The sequence below is a fragment of the Phyllobates terribilis genome, unplaced genomic scaffold, assembly GCF_046119375.1.
Source record: "Phyllobates terribilis strain yellow unplaced genomic scaffold, ASM4611937v1 Scaffold_1__5_contigs__length_1240528914, whole genome shotgun sequence".
NCBI lineage: Eukaryota > Metazoa > Chordata > Amphibia > Anura > Dendrobatidae > Phyllobates > Phyllobates terribilis.
The window spans coordinates 595,387,615-595,408,694 of NW_027362761.1; positions in this window are offsets into that span (position 1 = coordinate 595,387,615).

Consider the following 21,080-nt stretch of genomic DNA (forward strand, 5'->3'; position numbering starts at 1 on the left):
AGCCGAGTGTGTAATGTGCGGAGCGGAGCCGAGTGTGTAATGTGCGGAGCCGAGTGTGTAATGTGCATAGCGGAGCCGAGTGTGTAATGTGCGGAGCGGAGCCGAGCGTGTAATGTGCGGAGCGGAGCCGAGTGTGTAATGTGCGGAGCCGAGTGTGTAATGTGCGGAGCGGAGCCGAGTGTGTAATGTGCGGAGCGGAGCCGAGTGTGTTATGTGCGGAGCGGAGCCGAGTGTGTAATGTGCGGAGCGGAGCCGAGCGTGTAATGTGCGGAGCCGAGTGTGTAATGTGCGGAGCGGAGCCGAGCGTGTAATGTGCGGAGCGGAGCCGAGCGTGTAATGTGCGGAGCGGAGCCGAGCGTGTAATGTGCGGAGCGGAGCCGTGTGTGTAATGTGCGGAGCGGAGCCGAGTGTGTAATGTGCGGAGCGGAGCCGAGTGTGTAATGTGCAGAGCGGAGCCGAGTGTGTAATGTGCGGAGCCGAGTGTGTAATGTGCGGAGCGGAGCGGAGCCGAGCGTGTAATGTGCGGAGCGGAGCCGAGCGTGTAATGTGCGGAGCGGAGCCGAGCGTGTAATGAGCGGAGCCAAGTGTGTAATGTGCGGAGCGGAGCCGAGTGTGTAATGTGCGGAGCGGAGCCGAGCGTGTAATGTGCGGAGCGGAGCCGAGCGTGTAATGTGCGGAGCCGAGCGTGTAATGTTCGGAGCGGAGCCGAGCGTGTAATGTGCGGAGCGGAGCCGAGCGTGTAATGTGCGGAGCCGAGCGTATAATGTGCGGAGCCGAGCGTGTAATGTGCGGAGCGGAGCCGAGGGTGTAATGTGCGGAGCGGAGCCGAGCGTGTAATGAGCGGAGCCGAGTGTGTAATGTGCGGAGCGGAGCCGAGTGTGTAATGTGCGGAGCCGAGTGTGTAATGTGCGGAGCCGAGTGTGTAATGTGCGGAGCGGAGCCGAGTGTGTAATGTGCGGAGCGGAGCCGAGTGTGTAATGTGCAGAGCGGAGCCGAGTGTGTAATGTGCGGAGCCGAGTGTGTAATGTGCGGAGCCGAGTGTGTAATGTGCGGAGCGGAGCCGAGTGTGTAATGTGCGGAGCCGAGTGTGTAATGTGCATAGCGGAGCCGAGTGTGTAATGTGCGGAGCGGAGCCGAATGCGTAATGTGCGGAGCGGAGCCGAGTGCGTAATGTGCGGAGCGGAGCCGAGTGCGTAATGAGCGGAGCCGAGCGTGTAATGTGCGGAGCGGAGCCGAGCGTGTAATGTGCGGAGCGGAGCCGAGTGTGTAATGTGCGGAGCCGAGTGTGTAATGTGCGGAGCGGAGCCGAGTGTGTAATGTGCGGAGCGGAGCCGAGTGTGTAATGTGCGGAGCGGAGCCGAGTGTGTAATGTGCGGAGCGGAGCCGAGCGTGTAATGTGCGGAGCCGAGTGTGTAATGTGCGGAGCGGAGCCGAGCGTGTAATGTGCGGAGCGGAGCCGAGCGTGTAATGTGCGGAGCGGAGCCGAGCGTGTAATGTGCGGAGCGGAGCCGTGTGTGTAATGTGCGGAGCGGAGCCGAGTGTGTAATGTGCGGAGCGGAGCCGAGTGTGTAATGTGCAGAGCGGAGCCGAGTGTGTAATGTGCGGAGCCGAGTGTGTAATGTGCGGAGCGGAGCAGAGTGTGTAATGTGCGGAGCCGAGTGTGTAATGTGCGGAGCGGAGCCGAGTGTGTAATGTGCGGAGCGGAGCGTGTAATGTGCGGACCGGAGCCGAGTGTGTAATGTGCGGAGCGGAGCCGAGCGTGTAATGTGCGGACCGGAGCCGAGTGTGTAATGTGCGGAGCGGAGCGTGTAATGTGCGGAGCGGAGCCGAGCGTGTAATGTGCGGAGCGGAGCCGAGCGTGTAATGAGCGGAGCCGAGTGTGTAATGTGCGGAGCCGAGCGTGTAATGTGCGGAGCGGAGCCGAGCGTGTAATGTGCGGAGCGGAGCCGAGCGTGTAATGAGCGGAGCCAAGTGTGTAATGTGCGGAGCGGAGCCGAGTGTGTAATGTGCGGAGCGGAGCCGAGCGTGTAATGTGCGGAGCGGAGCCGAGCGTGTAATGTGCGGAGCCGAGCGTGTAATGTTCGGAGCGGAGCCGAGCGTGTAATGTGCGGAGCGGAGCCGAGCGTGTAATGTGCGGAGCCGAGCGTATAATGTGCGGAGCCGAGCGTGTAATGTGCGGAGCGGAGCCGAGGGTGTAATGTGCGGAGCGGAGCCGAGCGTGTAATGAGCGGAGCCGAGTGTGTAATGTGCGGAGCGGAGCCGAGTGTGTAATGTGCGGAGCCGAGTGTGTAATGTGCGGAGCCGAGTGTGTAATGTGCGGAGCGGAGCCGAGTGTGTAATGTGCGGAGCCAAGTGTGTAATGTGCGGAGCAGAGCCGAGTGTGTAATGTGCGGAGCGGAGCCGAGCGTGTAATGTGCGGAGCGGAGCCGAGTGTGTAATGTGCGGAGCGGAGCCGAGTGTGTAATGTGCGGAGCGGAGCCGAGTGTGTAATGTGCAGAGCGGAGCCGAGTGTGTAATGTGCGGAGCCAAGTGTGTAATGTGCGGAGCCGAGTGTGTAATGTGCGGAGCCGAGTGTGTAATGTGCGGAGCCGAGTGTGTAATGTGCGGAGCGGAGCCGAGTGTGTAATGTGCGGAGCCGAGTGTGTAATGTGCGGAGCGGAGCCGAGTGTGTAATGTGCGGAGCGGAGCCGAGTGCGTAATGTGCGGAGCGGAGCCGAGTGCGTAATGTGCGGAGCGGAGCCGAGTGCGTAATGAGCGGAGCCGAGCGTGTAATGTGCGGAGCGGAGCCGAGCGTGTAATGTGCGGAGCGGAGCCGAGTGTGTAATGTGCGGAGCCGAGTGTGTAATGTGCGGAGCGGAGCCGAGTGTGTAATGTGCGGAGCGGAGCCGAGTGTGTAATGTGCGGAGCGGAGCCGAGTGTGTAATGTGCGGAGCGGAGTCGAGCGTGTATTGTGCGGAGCCGAGCGTGTAATGTGCGGAGCGGAGCCGAGCGTGTAATGTGCGGAGCGGAGCCGAGCGTGTAATGTGCGGAGCGGAGCCGAGCGTGTAATGTGCGGAGCGGAGCCGTGTGTGTAATGTGCTGAGCGGAGCCGAGTGTGTAATGTGCGGAGCGGAGCCGTGTGTGTAATGTGCGGAGCGGAGCCGAGTGTGTAATGTGCGGAGCGGAGCCGAGTGTGTAATGTGCGAAGCGGAGCCGAGTGTGTAATGTGCGGAGCGGAGCCGAGTGTGTAATGTGCGGAGCGGAGCCGAGTGTGTAATGTGCGGAGCGGAGCCCAGTGTGTAATGTGCGGAGCGGAGCCCAGTGTGTAATGTGCGGAGCGGAGCCCAGTGTGTAATGTGCGGAGCGGAGCCGAGTGTGTAATGTGCGGAGCCGAGTGTGTAATGTGCGGAGCCGAGTGTGTAATGTGCGGAGCGGAGCCGAGTGTGTAATGTGCGGAGCCGAGTGTGAAATGTGCGGAGCAGAGCCGAGCGTGTAATGTGCGGAGCGGAGCCGAGCGTGTAATGTGCGGAGCGGAGCCGAGCGTGTAATGTGCGGAGCGGAGCCGAGTGTGTAATGTGCGGAGCGGAGCCGAGTGTGTAATGTGCGGAGCGGAGCCGAGTGTGTAATGTGCGGAGCGGAGCCGAGTGTGTAATGTGCGGAGCCGAGTGTGTAATGTGCGGAGCGGAGCCGAGTGTGTAATGTGCAGAGCCGAGTGTGTAATGAGCGGAGCCGAGTGTGTAATGTGCGGAGCGGAGCCGAGCGTGTAATGTGCGGAGCGGAGCCGAGCGTGTAATGTGCGGAGCGGAGCCGAGCGTGTAATGTGCGGAGCCGAGCCGAGCGTGTAATGTGCGGAGCGGAGCCCAGTGTGTAATGTGCGGAGCGGAGCCCAGTGTGTAATGTGTGGAGCGGAGCCCAGTGTGTAATGTGCGGAGCGGAGCCGAGCGTGTAATGTGCGGAACGGAGCCGAGTGTGTAATGTGCGGAGCGGAGCCGAGTGTGTAATGTGCGGAGCCGAGTGTGTAATGTGCGGAGCCGAGCGTGTAATGTGCTTAGCGGAGCCGAGGGTGTAATGTGTGGAGCGGAGCAGAGCGTGTAATGAGCAGAGCCGAGTGTGTAATGTGCGGAGCGGAGCCGAGTGTGTAATGTGCGGAGCCGAGTGTGTAATGTGCGGGGCCGAGTGTGTAATGTGCGGAGCCGAGTGTGTAATGTGCGGAGCAGAGCCGAGTGTGTAATGTGCGGAGCGGAGCCGAGCGTGTAATGTGCGGAGCGGAGCCGAGCGTGTAATGTGCGGAGCGGAGCCGAGTGTGTAATGTGCGGAGCGGAGCCGAGTGTGTAATGTGCGGAGCGGAGCCGAGTGTGTAATGTGCGGAGCCAAGTGTGTAATGTGCGGAGCGGAGCCGAGTGTGTAATGTGCGGAGCGGAGCCGAGTGCGTAATGTGCGGAGCGGAGCCGAGTGCGTAATGTGCGGAGCGGAGCCGAGTGCGTAATGAGCGGAGCCGAGCGTGTAATGTGCGGAGCGGAGCCGAGCGTGTAATGTGCGGAGCGGAGCCGAGCGTGTAATGTGCGGAGCGGAGCCGAGTGTGTAATGTGCGGAGCGGAGCCGAGTGTGTAATGTGCGGAGCGGAGCCGAGTGTGTAATGTGCGGAGCGGAGCCGAGCGTGTAATGTGCGGAGCCGAGCGTGTAATGTGCGGAGCGGAGCCGAGCGCGTAATGTGCGGAGCGGAGCCGAGCGCGTAATGTGCGGAGCGGAGCCGAGCGTGTAATGTGCGGAGCGGAGCCGAGCGTGTAATGTGCGGAGCGGAGCCGAGCGTGTAATGTGCGGAGCGGAGCCGAGCGTGTAATGTGCGGAGCGGAGCCGAGCGTGTAATGTGCGGAGCGGAGCCGAGCGTGTAATGTGCGGAGCCGAGCGTGTAATGTGCGGAGCGGAGCCGAGCGTGTAATGTGCGTAGCGGAGCCGAGCGTGTAATGTGCGGAGCGGAGCCGAGCGTGTAATGTGTGGAGCGGAGCCCAGTGTGTAATGTGCGGAGCGGAGCCCAGTTTGTAATGTGCGGAGCGGAGCCGAGTGTGTAATGTGCGGAGCCGAGCGTGTAATGTGCGGAGCGGAGCCGAGCGTGTAATGTGCGGAGCCGAGCCTGTAATGTGCGGAGCGGAGCCGAGGGTGTAATGTGCGGAGCGGAGCCGAGCGTGTAATGAGCGGAGCCGAGCGTGTAATGTGCGGAGCGTAGCCGAGCGTGTAATGTGCGGAGCGTAGCCGAGCGTGTAATGTGCGGAGCCGAGCGTGTAATGTGCGGAGCCGAGCCGAGCGTGTAATGTGCGGAGCCGAGCGGAGCCGAGGGTGTAATGTGCGGAGCGAAGCCGAGCGCGTAATGTGCTTAGCGGAGCCGAGCGCGTAATGTGCGGAGCGGAGCCGAGCGCGTAATGTGCGGAGCGGAGCCGAGCGTGTAATGTGCGGAGCGGAGCCGAGTGTGTAATGTGCGGAGCCGAGTGTGTAATGTGCGGAGTGGAGCCGAGTGTGTAATGTGCAAAGCGGAGCCGAGTGTGTAATGTGCGGAGCGGAGCCGAGCGTGTAATGTGCGGAGCCGAGCGTGTAATGTGCGGAGCGGAGCCGAGCGTGTAATGTGCGGACCGGAGCCGAGTGTGTAATGTGCGGAGCGGAGCCGAGCGTGTAATGTGCGGAGCGGAGCCGAGTGTGTAATGTGCGGAGCGGAGCCGAGCGTGTAATGAGCGGAGCCGAGTGTGTAATGTGCGGAGCCGAGCGTGTAATGTGCGGAGCGGAGCCCAGCGTGTAATGTGCGGAGCGGAGCCGAGCGTGTAATGTGCGGAGCGGAGTCGAGCGTGTAATGAGCGGAGCCAAGTGTGTAATGTGCGGAGCGGAGCCGAGTGTGTAATGTGCGGAGCGGAGCCGAGCGTGTAATGTGCGGAGCGGAGCCGAGCGTGTAATGTGCGGAGCCGAGCGTGTAATGTGCTTAGCGGAGCCGAGGGTGTAATGTGTGGAGCGGAGCCGAGCGTGTAATGAGCGGAGCCGAGTGTGTAATGTGCGGAGCGGAGTCGAGTGTGTAATGTGCGGAGCCGAGTTTGTAATGTGCGGAGCCGAGTGTGTAATGTGCGGAGCAGAGCCGAGTGTGTAATGTGCGGAGCGGAGCCGAGCGTGTAATGTGCGGAGCGGAGCCGAGTGTGTAATGTGCGGAGCGGAGCCGAGTGTGTAATGTGCGGAGCGGAGCCGACTGTGTAATGTGCGGAGCCGAGTGTGTAATGTGCGGAGCGGAGCCGAGTGTGTAATGTGCGGAGCGGAGCCGAGTGCGTAATGTGCGGAGCGGAGCCGAGTGCGTAATGTGCGGAGCGGAGCCGAGTGCGTAATGAGCGGAGCCGAGCGTGTAATGTGCGGAGCGGAGCCGAGCGTGTAATGTGCGGAGCGGAGCCGAGTGTGTAATGTGCGGAGCGGAGCCGAGTGTGTAATGTGCGGAGCGGAGCCGAGTGTGTAATGTGCGGAGCGGAGCCGAGCGTGTAATGTGCGGAGCGGAGCCGAGCGTGTAATGTGCGGAGCCGAGCGTGTAATGTGCGGAGCGGAGCCGAGCGTGTAATGTGCGGAGCGGAGCCAAGCGCGTAATGTGCGGAGCGGAGCCGAGCGCGTAATGTGCGGAGCGGAGCCGAGCGTGTAATGTGCGGAGCGGAGCGGAGCGTGTAATGTGCGGAGCGGAGCCGAGCGTGTAATGTGCGGAGCGGAGCCGAGCGTGTAATGTGCGGAGCGGAGCCGAGCGTGTAATGTGCGGAGCGGAGCCGAGCGTGTAATGTGCGGAGCGGAGCTGAGCGTGTAATGTGCGGAGCCGAGCGTGTAATGTGCGTAGCGGAGCCGAGCGTGTAATGTGCGGAGCGGAGCCGAGCGTGTAATGTGCGGAGCGGAGCCGAGCGTGTAATGTGCGGAGCGTAGCCCAGTGTGTAATGTGCGGAGCGGAGCCCAGTGTGTAATGTGCGGAGCGGAGCCGAGTGTGTAATGTGCGGAGCCGAGTGTGTAATGTGCGGAGCCGAGCGTGTAATGTGCGGAGCGGAGCCGAGCGTGTAATGTGCGGAGCGGAGCCGAGCGTGTAATGTGCGGAGCCGAGCGTGTAATGTGCGGAGCCGAGCGTGTAATGTGCGGAGCGGAGCCGAGGGTGTAATGTGCGGAGCGGAGTCGAGCGTGTAATGAGCGGAGCCGAGCGTGTAATGTGCGGAGCGTAGCCGAGCGTGTAATATGCGGAGCGTAGCCGAGCGTGTAATGTGCGGAGCCGAGCGTGTAATGTGCGGAGCCGAGCCGAGCGTGTAATGTGCGGAGCCGAGCGTGTAATGTGCCGAGCCGAGCCGAGCGTGTAATGTGCGGAGCGGAGCCGAGCGTGTAATGTGTGGAGCCGAGCGTGTAATGTGCGGAGCGGAGCCGAGCGTGTAATGTGCGGAGCGGAGCCGAGTGTGTAATGTGCGGAGCCGAGCGTGTAATGTGCGGAGCGGAGCCGAGCGCGTAATGTGCGGAGCGGAGCCGAGCGCGTAATGTGCGGAGCGGAGCCGAGCGCGTAATGTGCGGAGCGGAGCCGAGCGTGTAATGTGCGGAGCGGAGCCGAGTGTGTAATGTGCGGAGCCGAGTGTGTAATGTGCGGAGCGGAGCAGAGTGTGTAATGTGCGGAGCCGAGTGTGTAATGTGCGGAGCGGAGCCGAGTGTGTAATGTGCGGAGCGGAGCGTGTAATGTGCGGAGCGGAGCCGAGCGTGTAATGTGCGGACCGGAGCCGAGTGTGTAATGTGCGGAGCGGAGCGTGTAATGTGCGGAGCGGAGCCGAGCGTGTAATGTGCGGACCGGAGCCGAGTGTGTAATGTGCGGAGCGGAGCGTGTAATGTGCGGAGCGGAGCCGAGCGTGTAATGTGCGGAGCGGAGCCGAGCGTGTAATGAGCGGAGCCGAGTGTGTAATGTGCGGAGCCGAGCGTGTAATGTGCGGAGCGGAGCCGAGCGTGTAATGTGCGGAGCGGAGCCGAGCGTGTAATGAGCGGAGCCAAGTGTGTAATGTGCGGAGCGGAGCCGAGTGTGTAATGTGCGGAGCGGAGCCGAGCGTGTAATGTGCGGAGCGGAGCCGAGCGTGTAATGTGCGGAGCGGAGCCGAGCGTGTAATGTGCGGAGCGGAGCCCAGTGTGTAATGTGCGGAGCGGAGCCCAGTGTGTAATGTGCGGAGCGGAGCCCAGTGTGTAATGTGCGGAGCGGAGCCGAGCGTGTAATGTGCGGAACGGAGCCGAGCGTGTAATGTGCGGAGCGGAGCCGAGTGTGTAATGTGCGGAGCCGAGTGTGTAATGTGCGGAGCCGAGTGTGTAATGTGCGGAGCGGAGCCGAGTGTGTAATGTGCGGAGCCGAGTGTGTAATGTGCGGAGCAGAGCCGAGTGTGTAATTTGCGGAGCGGAGCCGAGCGAGTAATGTGCTGAGCGGAGCCGTGTGTGTAATGTGCGGAGCTTAGCCGAGTGTGTAATGTGCGGAGCGGAGCCGAGTGTGTAATGTGCGGAGCGGAGCCGAGTGTGTAATGTGCGGAGCCAAGTGTGTAATGTGCGGAGCGGAGCCGAGTGTGTAATGTGCGGAGCTGAGTGTGTAATGTGCGGAGCGGAGCCGAGTGTGTAATGTGCGGAGCCGAGTGTGTAATGTGCGGAGCGGAGCCGAGTGTGTAATGTGCGGAGCGGAGCCGAGCGCGTAATGTGCGGAGCGGAGCCGAGCGCGTAATGTGCGGAGCGGAGCCGAGCGTGTAATGTGCGGAGCCGAGCGTGTAATGTGCGGAGCGGAGCCGAGTGCGTAATGTGCGGAGCGGAGCCGAGTGCGTAATGAGCGGAGCCGAGCGTGTAATGTGTGGAGCAGAGCCGAGCGTGTAATGTGCGGAGCGGAGCCGAGCGTGTAATGTGCGGAGCGGAGCCGAGCGTGTAATGTGCGGAGCGGAGCCGAGCGTGTAATGTGCGGAGCGGAGCCCAGTGTGTAATGTGCGGAGCGGAGCCCAGTTTGTAATGTGCGGAGCGGAGCCGAGTGTGTAATGTGCGGAGCCGAGTGTGTAATGTGCGGAGCCGAGCGTGTAATGTGCGGAGCGGAGCCGAGCGTGTAATGTGCGGAGCCGAGCGTGTAATGTGCGGAGCGGAGCCGAGGGTGTAATGTGCGGAGCGGAGCCGAGCGTGTAATGAGCGGAGCCGAGCGTGTAATGTGCGGAGCGTAGCCGAGCGTGTAATGTGCGGAGCGTAGCCGAGCGTGTAATGTGCGGAGCCGAGCCGAGCGTGTAATGTGCGGAGCCGAGCGGAGCCGAGGGTGTAATGTGCGGAGCGAAGCCGAGCGCGTAATGTGCTTAGCGGAGCCGAGCGCGTAATGAGCGGAGCCGAGCGTGTAATGTGTGGAGCAGAGCCGAGCGTGTAATGTGCGGAGCGGAGCCGAGCGTGTAATGTGCGGAGCGGAGCCGAGCGTGTAATGTGCGGAGCGGAGCCGAGCGTGTAATGTGCGGAGCGGAGCCCAGTGTGTAATGTGCGGAGCGGAGCCCAGTTTGTAATGTGCGGAGCGGAGCCGAGTGTGTAATGTGCGGAGCCGAGCGTGTAATGTGCGGAGCGGAGCCGAGCGTGTAATGTGCGGAGCCGAGCGTGTAATGTGCGGAGCGGAGCCGAGGGTGTAATGTGCGGAGCGGAGCCGAGCGTGTAATGAGCGGAGCCGAGCGTGTAATGTGCGGAGCGTAGCCGAGCGTGTAATGTGCGGAGCGTAGCCGAGCGTGTAATGTGCGGAGCCGAGCGTGTAATGTGCGGAGCCGAGCCGAGCGTGTAATGTGCGGAGCCGAGCGGAGCCGAGGGTGTAATGTGCGGAGCGAAGCCGAGCGCGTAATGTGCTTAGCGGAGCCGAGCGCGTAATGTGCGGAGCGGAGCCGAGCGCGTAATGTGCGGAGCGGAGCCGAGCGTGTAATGTGCGGAGCGGAGCCGAGTGTGTAATGTGCGGAGCCGAGTGTGTAATGTGCGGAGTGGAGCCGAGTGTGTAATGTGCAAAGCGGAGCCGAGTGTGTAATGTGCGGAGCGGAGCCGAGCGTGTAATGTGCGGACCGGAGCCGAGTGTGTAATGTGCGGAGCGGAGCCGAGCGTGTAATGTGCGGAGCGGAGCCGAGTGTGTAATGTGCGGAGCGGAGCCGAGCGTGTAATGAGCGGAGCCGAGTGTGTAATGTGCGGAGCCGAGCGTGTAATGTGCGGAGCGGAGCCCAGCGTGTAATGTGCGGAGCGGAGCCGAGCGTGTAATGTGCGGAGCGGAGCCGAGCGTGTAATGAGCGGAGCCAAGTGTGTAATGTGCGGAGCGGAGCCGAGTGTGTAATGTGCGGAGCGGAGCCGAGCGTGTAATGTGCGGAGCGGAGCCGAGCGTGTAATGTGCGGAGCCGAGCGTGTAATGTTCGGAGCGGAGCCGAGCGTGTAATGTGCGGAGCGGAGCCGAGCGTGTAATGTGCGGAGCCGAGCGTATAATGTGCGGAGCCGAGCGTGTAATGTGCGGAGCGGAGCCGAGGGTGTAATGTGCGGAGCGGAGCCGAGCGTGTAATGAGCGGAGCCGAGTGTGTAATGTGCGGAGCGGAGCCGAGTGTGTAATGTGCGGAGCCGAGTGTGTAATGTGCGGAGCCGAGTGTGTAATGTGCGGAGCGGAGCCGAGTGTGTAATGTGCGGAGCCGAGTGTGTAATGTGCGGAGCAGAGCCGAGTGTGTAATGTGCGGAGCGGAGCCGAGCGTGTAATGTGCGGAGCGGAGCCGAGTGTGTAATGTGCGGAGCGGAGCCGAGTGTGTAATGTGCGGAGCGGAGCCGAGTGTGTAATGTGCAGAGCGGAGCCGAGTGTGTAATGTGCGGAGCCGAGTGTGTAATGTGCGGAGCCGAGTGTGTAATGTGCGGAGCGGAGCCGAGTGTGTAATGTGCGGAGCCGAGTGTGTAATGTGCATAGCGGAGCCGAGTGTGTAATGTGCGGAGCGGAGCCGAGCGTGTAATGTGCGGAGCGGAGCCGAGTGTGTAATGTGCGGAGCCGAGTGTGTAATGTGCGGAGCGGAGCCGAGTGTGTAATGTGCGGAGCGGAGCCGAGTGTGTAATGTGCGGAGCGGAGCCGAGTGTGTAATGTGCGGAGCGAAGCCCAGTGTGTAATGTGCGGAGCCGAGTGTGTAATGTGCGGAGCGGAGCCGAGTGTGTAATGTGCGGAGCCGAGTGTGTAATGTGCGGAGCAGAGCCGAGCGTGTAATGTGCGGAGCGGAGCCGAGCGTGTAATGTGTGGAGCGGAGCCGAGTGTGTAATGTGCGGAGCGGAGCCGAGTGTGTAATGTGCGGAGCGGAGCCGAGTGTGTAATGTGCGGAGCGGAGCCGAGTGTGTAATGTGCGGAGCGGAGCCGAGTGTGTAATGTGCGGAGCCGAGTGTGTAATGTGCGGAGCGGAGCCGAGTGTGTAATGTGCAGAGCCGAGTGTGTAATGAGCGGAGCCGAGTGTGTAATGTGCGGAGCGGAGCCGAGCGTGTAATGTGCGGAGCGGAGCCGAGCGTGTAATGTGCGGAGCGGAGCCGAGCGTGTAATGTGCGGAGCCGGGCCGAGCGTGTAATGTGCGGAGCGGAGCCCAGTGTGTAATGTGCGGAGCGGAGCCCAGTGTGTAATGTGTGGAGCGGAGCCCAGTGTGTAATGTGCGGAGCGGAGCCGAGCGTGTAATGTGCGGAACGGAGCCGAGTGTGTAATGTGCGGAGCGGAGCCGAGTGTGTAATGTGCGGAGCCGAGTGTGTAATGTGCGGAGCCGAGCGTGTAATGTGCTTAGCGGAGCCGAGGGTGTAATGTGTGGAGCAGAGCCGAGTGTGTAATGTGCGGAGCGGAGCCGAGTGTGTAATGTGCGGAGCCGAGTGTGTAATGTGCGGGGCCGAGTGTGTAATGTGCGGAGCAGAGCCGAGTGTGTAATGTGCGGAGCGGAGCCGAGCGTGTAATGTGCGGAGCGGAGCCGAGCGTGTAATGTGCGGAGCGGAGCCGAGTGTGTAATGTGCGGAGCGGAGCCGAGTGTGTAATGTGCGGAGCGGAGCCGAGTGTGTAATGTGCGGAGCCAAGTGTGTAATGTGCGGAGCGGAGCCGAGTGTGTAATGTGCGGAGCGGAGCCGAGTGTGTAATGTGCGGAGCCGAGTGTGTAATGTGCGGAGCCGAGTGTGTAATGTGCGGAGCGGAGCCGAGTGTGTAATGTGCGGTGCGGAGCCGAGTGTGTAATGTGCGGAGCGGAGCCGAGTGCGTAATGTGCGGAGCGGAGCCGAGTGCGTAATGTGCGGAGCGGAGCCGAGTGCGTAATGAGCGGAGCCGAGCGTGTAATGTGCGGAGCGGAGCCGAGCGTGTAATGTGCGGAGCGGAGCCGAGCGTGTAATGTGCGGAGCGGAGCCGAGTGTGTAATGTGCGGAGCGGAGCCGAGTGTGTAATGTGCGGAGCGGAGCCGAGCGTGTAATGTGCGGAGCCGAGCGTGTAATGTGCGGAGCGGAGCCGAGCGCGTAATGTGCGGAGCGGAGCCGAGCGCGTAATGTGCGGAGCGGAGCCGAGCGTGTAATGTGCGGAGCGGAGCCGAGCGTGTAATGTGCGGAGCGGAGCCGAGCGTGTAATGTGCGGAGCGGAGCCGAGCGTGTAATGTGCGGAGCGGAGCCGAGCGTGTAATGTGCGGAGCGGAGCCGAGCGTGTAATGTGCGGAGCCGAGCGTGTAATGTGCGGAGCGGAGCCGAGCGTGTAATGTGCGTAGCGGAGCCGAGCGTGTAATGTGCGGAGCGGAGCCGAGCGTGTAATGTGCGGAGCGGAGCCCAGTGTGTAATGTGCGGAGCGGAGCCCAGTTTGTAATGTGCGGAGCGGAGCCGAGTGTGTAATGTGCGGAGCCGAGTGTGTAATGTGCGGAGCCGAGCGTGTAATGTGCGGAGCGGAGCCGAGCGTGTAATGTGCGGAGCCGAGCGTGTAATGTGCGGAGCGGAGCCGAGGGTGTAATGTGCGGAGCGGAGCCGAGCGTGTAATGAGCGGAGCCGAGCGTGTAATGTGCGGAGCGTAGCCGAGCGTGTAATGTGCGGAGCGTAGCCGAGCGTGTAATGTGCGGAGCCGAGCGTGTAATGTGCGGAGCCGAGCCGAGCGTGTAATGTGCGGAGCCGAGCGGAGCCGAGGGTGTAATGTGCGGAGCGAAGCCGAGCGCGTAATGTGCTTAGCGGAGCCGAGCGCGTAATGTGCGGAGCGGAGCCGAGCGCGTAATGTGCGGAGCGGAGCCGAGCGTGTAATGTGCGGAGCGGAGCCGAGTGTGTAATGTGCGGAGCCGAGTGTGTAATGTGCGGAGTGGAGCCGAGTGTGTAATGTGCAAAGCGGAGCCGAGTGTGTAATGTGCGGAGCGGAGCCGAGCGTGTAATGTGCGGACCGGAGCCGAGTGTGTAATGTGCGGAGCGGAGCCGAGCGTGTAATGTGCGGAGCGGAGCCGAGTGTGTAATGTGAGGAGCGGAGCCGAGCGTGTAATGAGCGGAGCCGAGTGTGTAATGTGCGGAGCCGAGCGTGTAATGTGCGGAGCGGAGCCCAGCGTGTAATGTGCGGAGCGGAGCCGAGCGTGTAATGTGCGGAGCGGAGCCGAGCGTGTAATGAGCGGAGCCAAGTGTGTAATGTGCGGAGCGGAGCCGAGTGTGTAATGTGCGGAGCGGAGCCGAGCGTGTAATGTGCGGAGCGGAGCCGAGCGTGTAATGTGCGGAGCCGAGCGTGTAATGTTCGGAGCGGAGCCGAGCGTGTAATGTGCGGAGCGGAGCCGAGCGTGTAATGTGCGGAGCCGAGCGTATAATGTGCGGAGCCGAGCGTATAATGTGCGGAGCGGAGCCGAGGGTGTAATGTGCGGAGCGGAGCCGAGCGTGTAATGAGCGGAGCCGAGTGTGTAATGTGCGGAGCGGAGCCGAGTGTGTAATGTGCGGAGCCGAGTGTGTAATGTGCGGAGCCGAGTGTGTAATGTGCGGAGCGGAGCCGAGTGTGTAATGTGCGGAGCCGAGTGTGTAATGTGCGGAGCAGAGCCGAGTGTGTAATGTGCGGAGCGGAGCCGAGCGTGTAATGTGCGGAGCGGAGCCGAGTGTGTAATGTGCGGAGCGGAGCCGAGTGTGTAATGTGCGGAGCGGAGCCGAGTGTGTAATGTGCAGAGCGGAGCCGAGTGTGTAATGTGCGGAGCCGAGTGTGTAATGTGCGGAGCCGAGTGTGTAATGTGCGGAGCGGAGCCGAGTGTGTAATGTGCGGAGCCGAGTGTGTAATGTGCATAGCGGAGCCGAGTGTGTAATGTGCGGAGCGGAGCCGAGCGTGTAATGTGCGGAGCGGAGCCGAGTGTGTAATGTGCGGAGCCGAGTGTGTAATGTGCGGAGCGGAGCCGAGTGTGTAATGTGCGGAGCGGAGCCGAGTGTGTTATGTGCGGAGCGGAGCCGAGTGTGTAATGTGCGGAGCGGAGCCGAGCGTGTAATGTGCGGAGCCGAGTGTGTAATGTGCGGAGCGGAGCCGAGCGTGTAATGTGCGGAGCGGAGCCGAGCGTGTAATGTGCGGAGCGGAGCCGAGCGTGTAATGTGCGGAGCGGAGCCGTGTGTGTAATGTGCGGAGCGGAGCCGAGTGTGTAATGTGCGGAGCGGAGCCGAGTGTGTAATGTGCAGAGCGGAGCCGAGTGTGTAATGTGCGGAGCCGAGTGTGTAATGTGCGGAGCGGAGCGGAGCCGAGCGTGTAATGTGCGGAGCGGAGCCGAGCGTGTAATGTGCGGAGCGGAGCCGAGCGTGTAATGAGCGGAGCCAAGTGTGTAATGTGCGGAGCGGAGCCGAGTGTGTAATGTGCGGAGCGGAGCCGAGCGTGTAATGTGCGGAGCGGAGCCGAGCGTGTAATGTGCGGAGCCGAGCGTGTAATGTTCGGAGCGGAGCCGAGCGTGTAATGTGCGGAGCGGAGCCGAGCGTGTAATGTGCGGAGCCGAGCGTATAATGTGCGGAGCCGAGCGTGTAATGTGCGGAGCGGAGCCGAGGGTGTAATGTGCGGAGCGGAGCCGAGCGTGTAATGAGCGGAGCCGAGTGTGTAATGTGCGGAGCGGAGCCGAGTGTGTAATGTGCGGAGCCGAGTGTGTAATGTGCGGAGCCGAGTGTGTAATGTGCGGAGCGGAGCCGAGTGTGTAATGTGCGGAGCGGAGCCGAGTGTGTAATGTGCAGAGCGGAGCCGAGTGTGTAATGTGCGGAGCCGAGTGTGTAATGTGCGGAGCCGAGTGTGTAATGTGCGGAGCGGAGCCGAGTGTGTAATGTGCGGAGCCGAGTGTGTAATGTGCATAGCGGAGCCGAGTGTGTAATGTGCGGAGCGGAGCCGAATGCGTAATGTGCGGAGCGGAGCCGAGTGCGTAATGTGCGGAGCGGAGCCGAGTGCGTAATGAGCGGAGCCGAGCGTGTAATGTGCGGAGCGGAGCCGAGCGTGTAATGTGCGGAGCGGAGCCGAGTGTGTAATGTGCGGAGCCGAGTGTGTAATGTGCGGAGCGGAGCCGAGTGTGTAATGTGCGGAGCGGAGCCGAGTGTGTAATGTGCGGAGCGGAGCCGAGTGTGTAATGTGCGGAGCGGAGCCGAGCGTGTAATGTGCGGAGCCGAGTGTGTAATGTGCGGAGCGGAGCCGAGCGTGTAATGTGCGGAGCGGAGCCGAGCGTGTAATGTGCGGAGCGGAGCCGAGCGTGTAATGTGCGGAGCGGAGCCGTGTGTGTAATGTGCGGAGCGGAGCCGAGTGTGTAATGTGCGGAGCGGAGCCGAGTGTGTAATGTGCAGAGCGGAGCCGAGTGTGTAATGTGCGGAGCCGAGTGTGTAATGTGCGGAGCGGAGCAGAGTGTGTAATGTGCGGAGCCGAGTGTGTAATGTGCGGAGCGGAGCCGAGTGTGTAATGTGCGGAGCGGAGCGTGTAATGTGCGGACCGGAGCCGAGTGTGTAATGTGCGGAGCGGAGCATGTAATGTGCGGAGCGGAGCCGAGCGTGTAATGTGCGGACCGGAGCCGAGTGTGTAATGTGCGGAGCGGAGCGTGTAATGTGCGGAGCGGAGCCGAGCGTGTAATGTGCGGAGCGGAGCCGAGCGTGTAATGAGCGGAGCCGAGTGTGTAATGTGCGGAGCCGAGCGTGTAATGTGCGGAGCGGAGCCGAGCGTGTAATGTGCGGAGCGGAGCCGAGCGTGTAATGAGCGGAGCCAAGTGTGTAATGTGCGGAGCGGAGCCGAGTGTGTAATGTGCGGAGCGGAGCCGAGCGTGTAATGTGCGGAGCGGAGCCGAGCGTGTAATGTGCGGAGCCGAGCGTGTAATGTTCGGAGCGGAGCCGAGCGTGTAATGTGCGGAGCGGAGCCGAGCGTGTAATGTGCGGAGCCGAGCGTATAATGTGCGGAGCCGAGCGTGTAATGTGCGGAGCGGAGCCGAGGGTGTAATGTGCGGAGCGGAGCCGAGCGTGTAATGAGCGGAGCCGAGTGTGTAATGTGCGGAGCGGAGCCGAGTGTGTAATGTGCGGAGCCGAGTGTGTAATGTGCGGAGCCGAGTGTGTAATGTGCGGAGCGGAGCCGAGTGTGTAATGTGCGGAGCCAAGTGTGTAATGTGCGGAGCAGAGCCGAGTGTGTAATGTGCGGAGCGGAGCCGAGCGTGTAATGTGCGGAGCGGAGCCGAGTGTGTAATGTGCGGAGCGGAGCCGAGTGTGTAATGTGCGGAGCGGAGCCGAGTGTGTAATGTGCAGAGCGGAGCCGAGTGTGTAATGTGCGGAGCCAAGTGTGTAATGTGCGGAGCCGAGTGTGTAATGTGCGGAGCCGAGTGTGTAATGTGCGGAGCCGAGTGTGTAATGTGCGGAGCGGAGCCGAGTGTGTAATGTGCGGAGCCGAGTGTGTAATGTGCGGAGCGGAGCCGAGTGTGTAATGTGCGGAGCGGAGCCGAGTGCGTAATGTGCGGAGCGGAGCCGAGTGCGTAATGTGCGGAGCGGAGCCGAGTGCGTAATGAGCGGAGCCGAGCGTGTAATGTGCGGAGCGGAGCCGAGCGTGTAATGTGCGGAGCGGAGCCGAGTGTGTAATGTGCGGAGCCGAGTGTGTAATGTGCGGAGCGGAGCCGAGTGTGTAATGTGCGGAGCGGAGCCGAGTGTGTAATGTGCGGAGCGGAGCCGAGTGTGTAATGTGCGGAGCGGAGTCGAGCGTGTAATGTGCGGAGCCGAGCGTGTAATGTGCGGAGCGGAGCCGAGCGTGTAATGTGCGGAGCGGAGCCGAGCGTGTAATGTGCGGAGCGGAGCCGAGCGTGTAATGTGCGGAGCGGAGCCGTGTGTGTAATGTGCTGAGCGGAGCCGAGTGTGTAATGTGCGGAGCGGAGCCGTGTGTGTAATGTGCGGAGCGGAGCCGAGTGTGTAATGTGCGGAGCGGAGCCGAGTGTGTAATGTGCGAAGCGGAGCCGAGTGTGTAATGTGCGGAGCGGAGCCGAGTGTGTAATGTGCGGAGCGGAGCCGAGTGTGTAATGTGCGGAGCGGAGCCCAGTGTGTAATGTGCGGAGCGGAGCCCAGTGTGTAATGTGCGGAGCGGAGCCCAGTGTGTAATGTGCGGAGCGGAGCCGAGTGTGTAATGTGCGGAGCCGAGTGTGTAATGTGCGGAGCCGAGTGTGTAATGTGCGGAGCGGAGCCGAGTGTGTAATGTGCGGAGCCGAGTGTGAAATGTGCGGAGCAGAGCCGAGCGTGTAATGTGCGGAGCGGAGCCGAGCGTGTAATGTGCGGAGCGGAGCCGAGCGTGTAATGTGCGAAGCGGAGCCGAGTGTGTAATGTGCGGAGCGGAGCCGAGTGTGTAATGTGCGGAGCGGAGCCGAGTGTGTAATGTGCGGAGCGGAGCCGAGTGTGTAATGTGCGGAGCCGAGTGTGTAATGTGCGGAGCGGAGCCGAGTGTGTAATGTGCAGAGCCGAGTGTGTAATGAGCGGAGCCGAGTGTGTAATGTGCGGAGCGGAGCCGAGCGTGTAATGTGCGGAGCGGAGCCGAGCGTGTAATGTGCGGAGCGGAGCCGAGCGTGTAATGTGCGGAGCCGAGCCGAGCGTGTAATGTGCGGAGCGGAGCCCAGTGTGTAATGTGCGGAGCGGAGCCCAGTGTGTAATGTGTGGAGCGGAGCCCAGTGTGTAATGTGCGGAGCGGAGCCGAGCGTGTAATGTGCGGAACGGAGCCGAGTGTGTAATGTGCGGAGCGGAGCCGAGTGTGTAATGTGCGGAGCCGAGTGTGTAATGTGCGGAGCCGAGCGTGTAATGTGCTTAGCGGAGCCGAGGGTGTAATGTGTGGAGCGGAGCAGAGCGTGTAATGAGCAGAGCCGAGTGTGTAATGTGCGGAGCGGAGCCGAGTGTGTAATGTGCGGAGCCGAGTGTGTAATGTGCGGGGCCGAGTGTGTAATGTGCGGAGCCGAGTGTGTAATGTGCGGAGCAGAGCCGAGTGTGTAATGTGCGGAGCGGAGCCGAGCGTGTAATGTGCGGAGCGGAGCCGAGCGTGTAATGTGCGGAGCGGAGCCGAGTGTGTAATGTGCGGAGCGGAGCCGAGTGTGTAATGTGCGGAGCGGAGCCGAGTGTGTAATGTGCGGAGCCAAGTGTGTAATGTGCGGAGCGGAGCCGAGTGTGTAATGTGCGGAGCGGAGCCGAGTGCGTAATGTGCGGAGCGGAGCCGAGTGCGTAATGTGCGGAGCGGAGCCGAGTGCGTAATGAGCGGAGCCGAGCGTGTAATGTGCGGAGCGGAGCCGAGCGTGTAATGTGCGGAGCGGAGCCGAGCGTGTAATGTGCGGAGCGGAGCCGAGTGTGTAATGTGCGGAGCGGAGCCGAGTGTGTAATGTGCGGAGCGGAGCCGAGTGTGTAATGTGCGGAGCGGAGCCGAGCGTGTAATGTGCGGAGCCGAGCGTGTAATGTGCGGAGCGGAGCCGAGCGCGTAATGTGCGGAGCGGAGCCGAGCGCGTAATGTGCGGAGCGGAGCCGAGCGTGTAATGTGCGGAGCGGAGCCGAGCGTGTAATGTGCGGAGCGGAGCCGAGCGTGTAATGTGCGGAGCGGAGCCGAGCGTGTAATGTGCGGAGCGGAGCCGAGCGTGTAATGTGCGGAGCGGAGCCGAGCGTGTAATGTGCGGAGCCGAGCGTGTAATGTGCGGAGCGGAGCCGAGCGTGTAATGTGCGTAGCGGAGCCGAGCGTGTAATGTGCGGAGCGGAGCCGAGCGTGTAATGTGTGGAGCGGAGCCCAGTGTGTAATGTGCGGAGCGGAGCCCAGTTTGTAATGTGCGGAGCGGAGCCGAGTGTGTAATGTGCGGAGCCGAGCGTGTAATGTGCGGAGCGGAGCCGAGCGTGTAATGTGCGGAGCCGAGCCTGTAATGTGCGGAGCGGAGCCGAGGGTGTAATGTGCGGAGCGGAGCCGAGCGTGTAATGAGCGGAGCCGAGCGTGTAATGTGCGGAGCGTAGCCGAGCGTGTAATGTGCGGAGCGTAGCCGAGCGTGTAATGTGCGGAGCCGAGCGTGTAATGTGCGGAGCCGAGCCGAGCGTGTAATGTGCGGAGCCGAGCGGAGCCGAGGGTGTAATGTGCGGAGCGAAGCCGAGCGCGTAATGTGCTTAGCGGAGCCGAGCGCGTAATGTGCGGAGCGGAGCCGAGCGCGTAATGTGCGGAGCGGAGCCGAGCGTGTAATGTGCGGAGCGGAGCCGAGTGTGTAATGTGCGGAGCCGAGTGTGTAATGTGCGGAGTGGAGCCGAGTGTGTAATGTGCAAAGCGGAGCCGAGTGTGTAATGTGCGGAGCGGAGCCGAGCGTGTAATGTGCGGAGCCGAGCGTGTAATGTGCGGAGCGGAGCCGAGCGTGTAATGTGCGGACCGGAGCCGAGTGTGTAATGTGCGGAGCGGAGCCGAGCGTGTAATGTGCGGAGCGGAGCCGAGTGTGTAATGTGCGGAGCGGAGCCGAGCGTGTAATGAGCGGAGCCGAGTGTGTAATGTGCGGAGCCGAGCGTGTAATGTGCGGAGCGGAGCCCAGCGTGTAATGTGCGGAGCGGAGCCGAGCGTGTAATGTGCGGAGCGGAGTCGAGCGTGTAATGAGCGGAGCCAAGTGTGTAATGTGCGGAGCGGAGCCGAGTGTGTAATGTGCGGAGCGGAGCCGAGCGTGTAATGTGCGGAGCGGAGCCGAGCGTGTAATGTGCGGAGCCGAGCGTGTAATGTGCTTAGCGGAGCCGAGGGTGTAATGTGTGGAGCGGAGCCGAGCGTGTAATGAGCGGAGCCGAGTGTGTAATGTGCGGAGCGGAGTCGAGTGTGTAATGTGCGGAGCCGAGTTTGTAATGTGCGGAGCCGAGTGTGTAATGTGCGGAGCAGAGCCGAGTGTGTAATGTGCGGAGCGGAGCCGAGCGTGTAATGTGCGGAGCGGAGCCGAGTGTGTAATGTGCGGAGCGGAGCCGAGTGTGTAATGTGCGGAGCGGAGCCGACTGTGTAATGTGCGGAGCCGAGTGTGTAATGTGCGGAGCGGAGCCGAGTGTGTAATGTGCGGAGCGGAGCCGAGTGCGTAATGTGCGGAGCGGAGCCGAGTGCGTAATGTGCGGAGCGGAGCCGAGTGCGTAATGAGCGGAGCCGAGCGTGTAATGTGCGGAGCGGAGCCGAGCGTGTAATGTGCGGAGCGGAGCCGAGTGTGTAATGTGCGGAGCGGAGCCGAGTGTGTAATGTGCGGAGCGGAGCCGAGTGTGTAATGTGCGGAGCGGAGCCGAGCGTGTAATGTGCGGAGCGGAGCCGAGCGTGTAATGTGCGGAGCCGAGCGTGTAATGTGCGGAGCGGAGCCGAGCGTGTAATGTGCGGAGCGGAGCCAAGCGCGTAATGTGCGGAGCGGAGCCGAGCGCGTAATGTGCGGAGCGGAGCCGAGCGTGTAATGTGCGGAGCGGAGCGGAGCGTGTAATGTGCGGAGCGGAGCCGAGCGTGTAATGTGCGGAGCGGAGCCGAGCGTGTAATGTGCGGAGCGGAGCCGAGCGTGTAATGTGCGGAGCGGAGCCGAGCGTGTAATGTGCGGAGCGGAGCTGAGCGTGTAATGTGCGGAGCCGAGCGTGTAATGTGCGTAGCGGAGCCGAGCGTGTAATGTGCGGAGCGGAGCCGAGCGTGTAATGTGCGGAGCGGAGCCGAGCGTGTAATGTGCGGAGCGTAG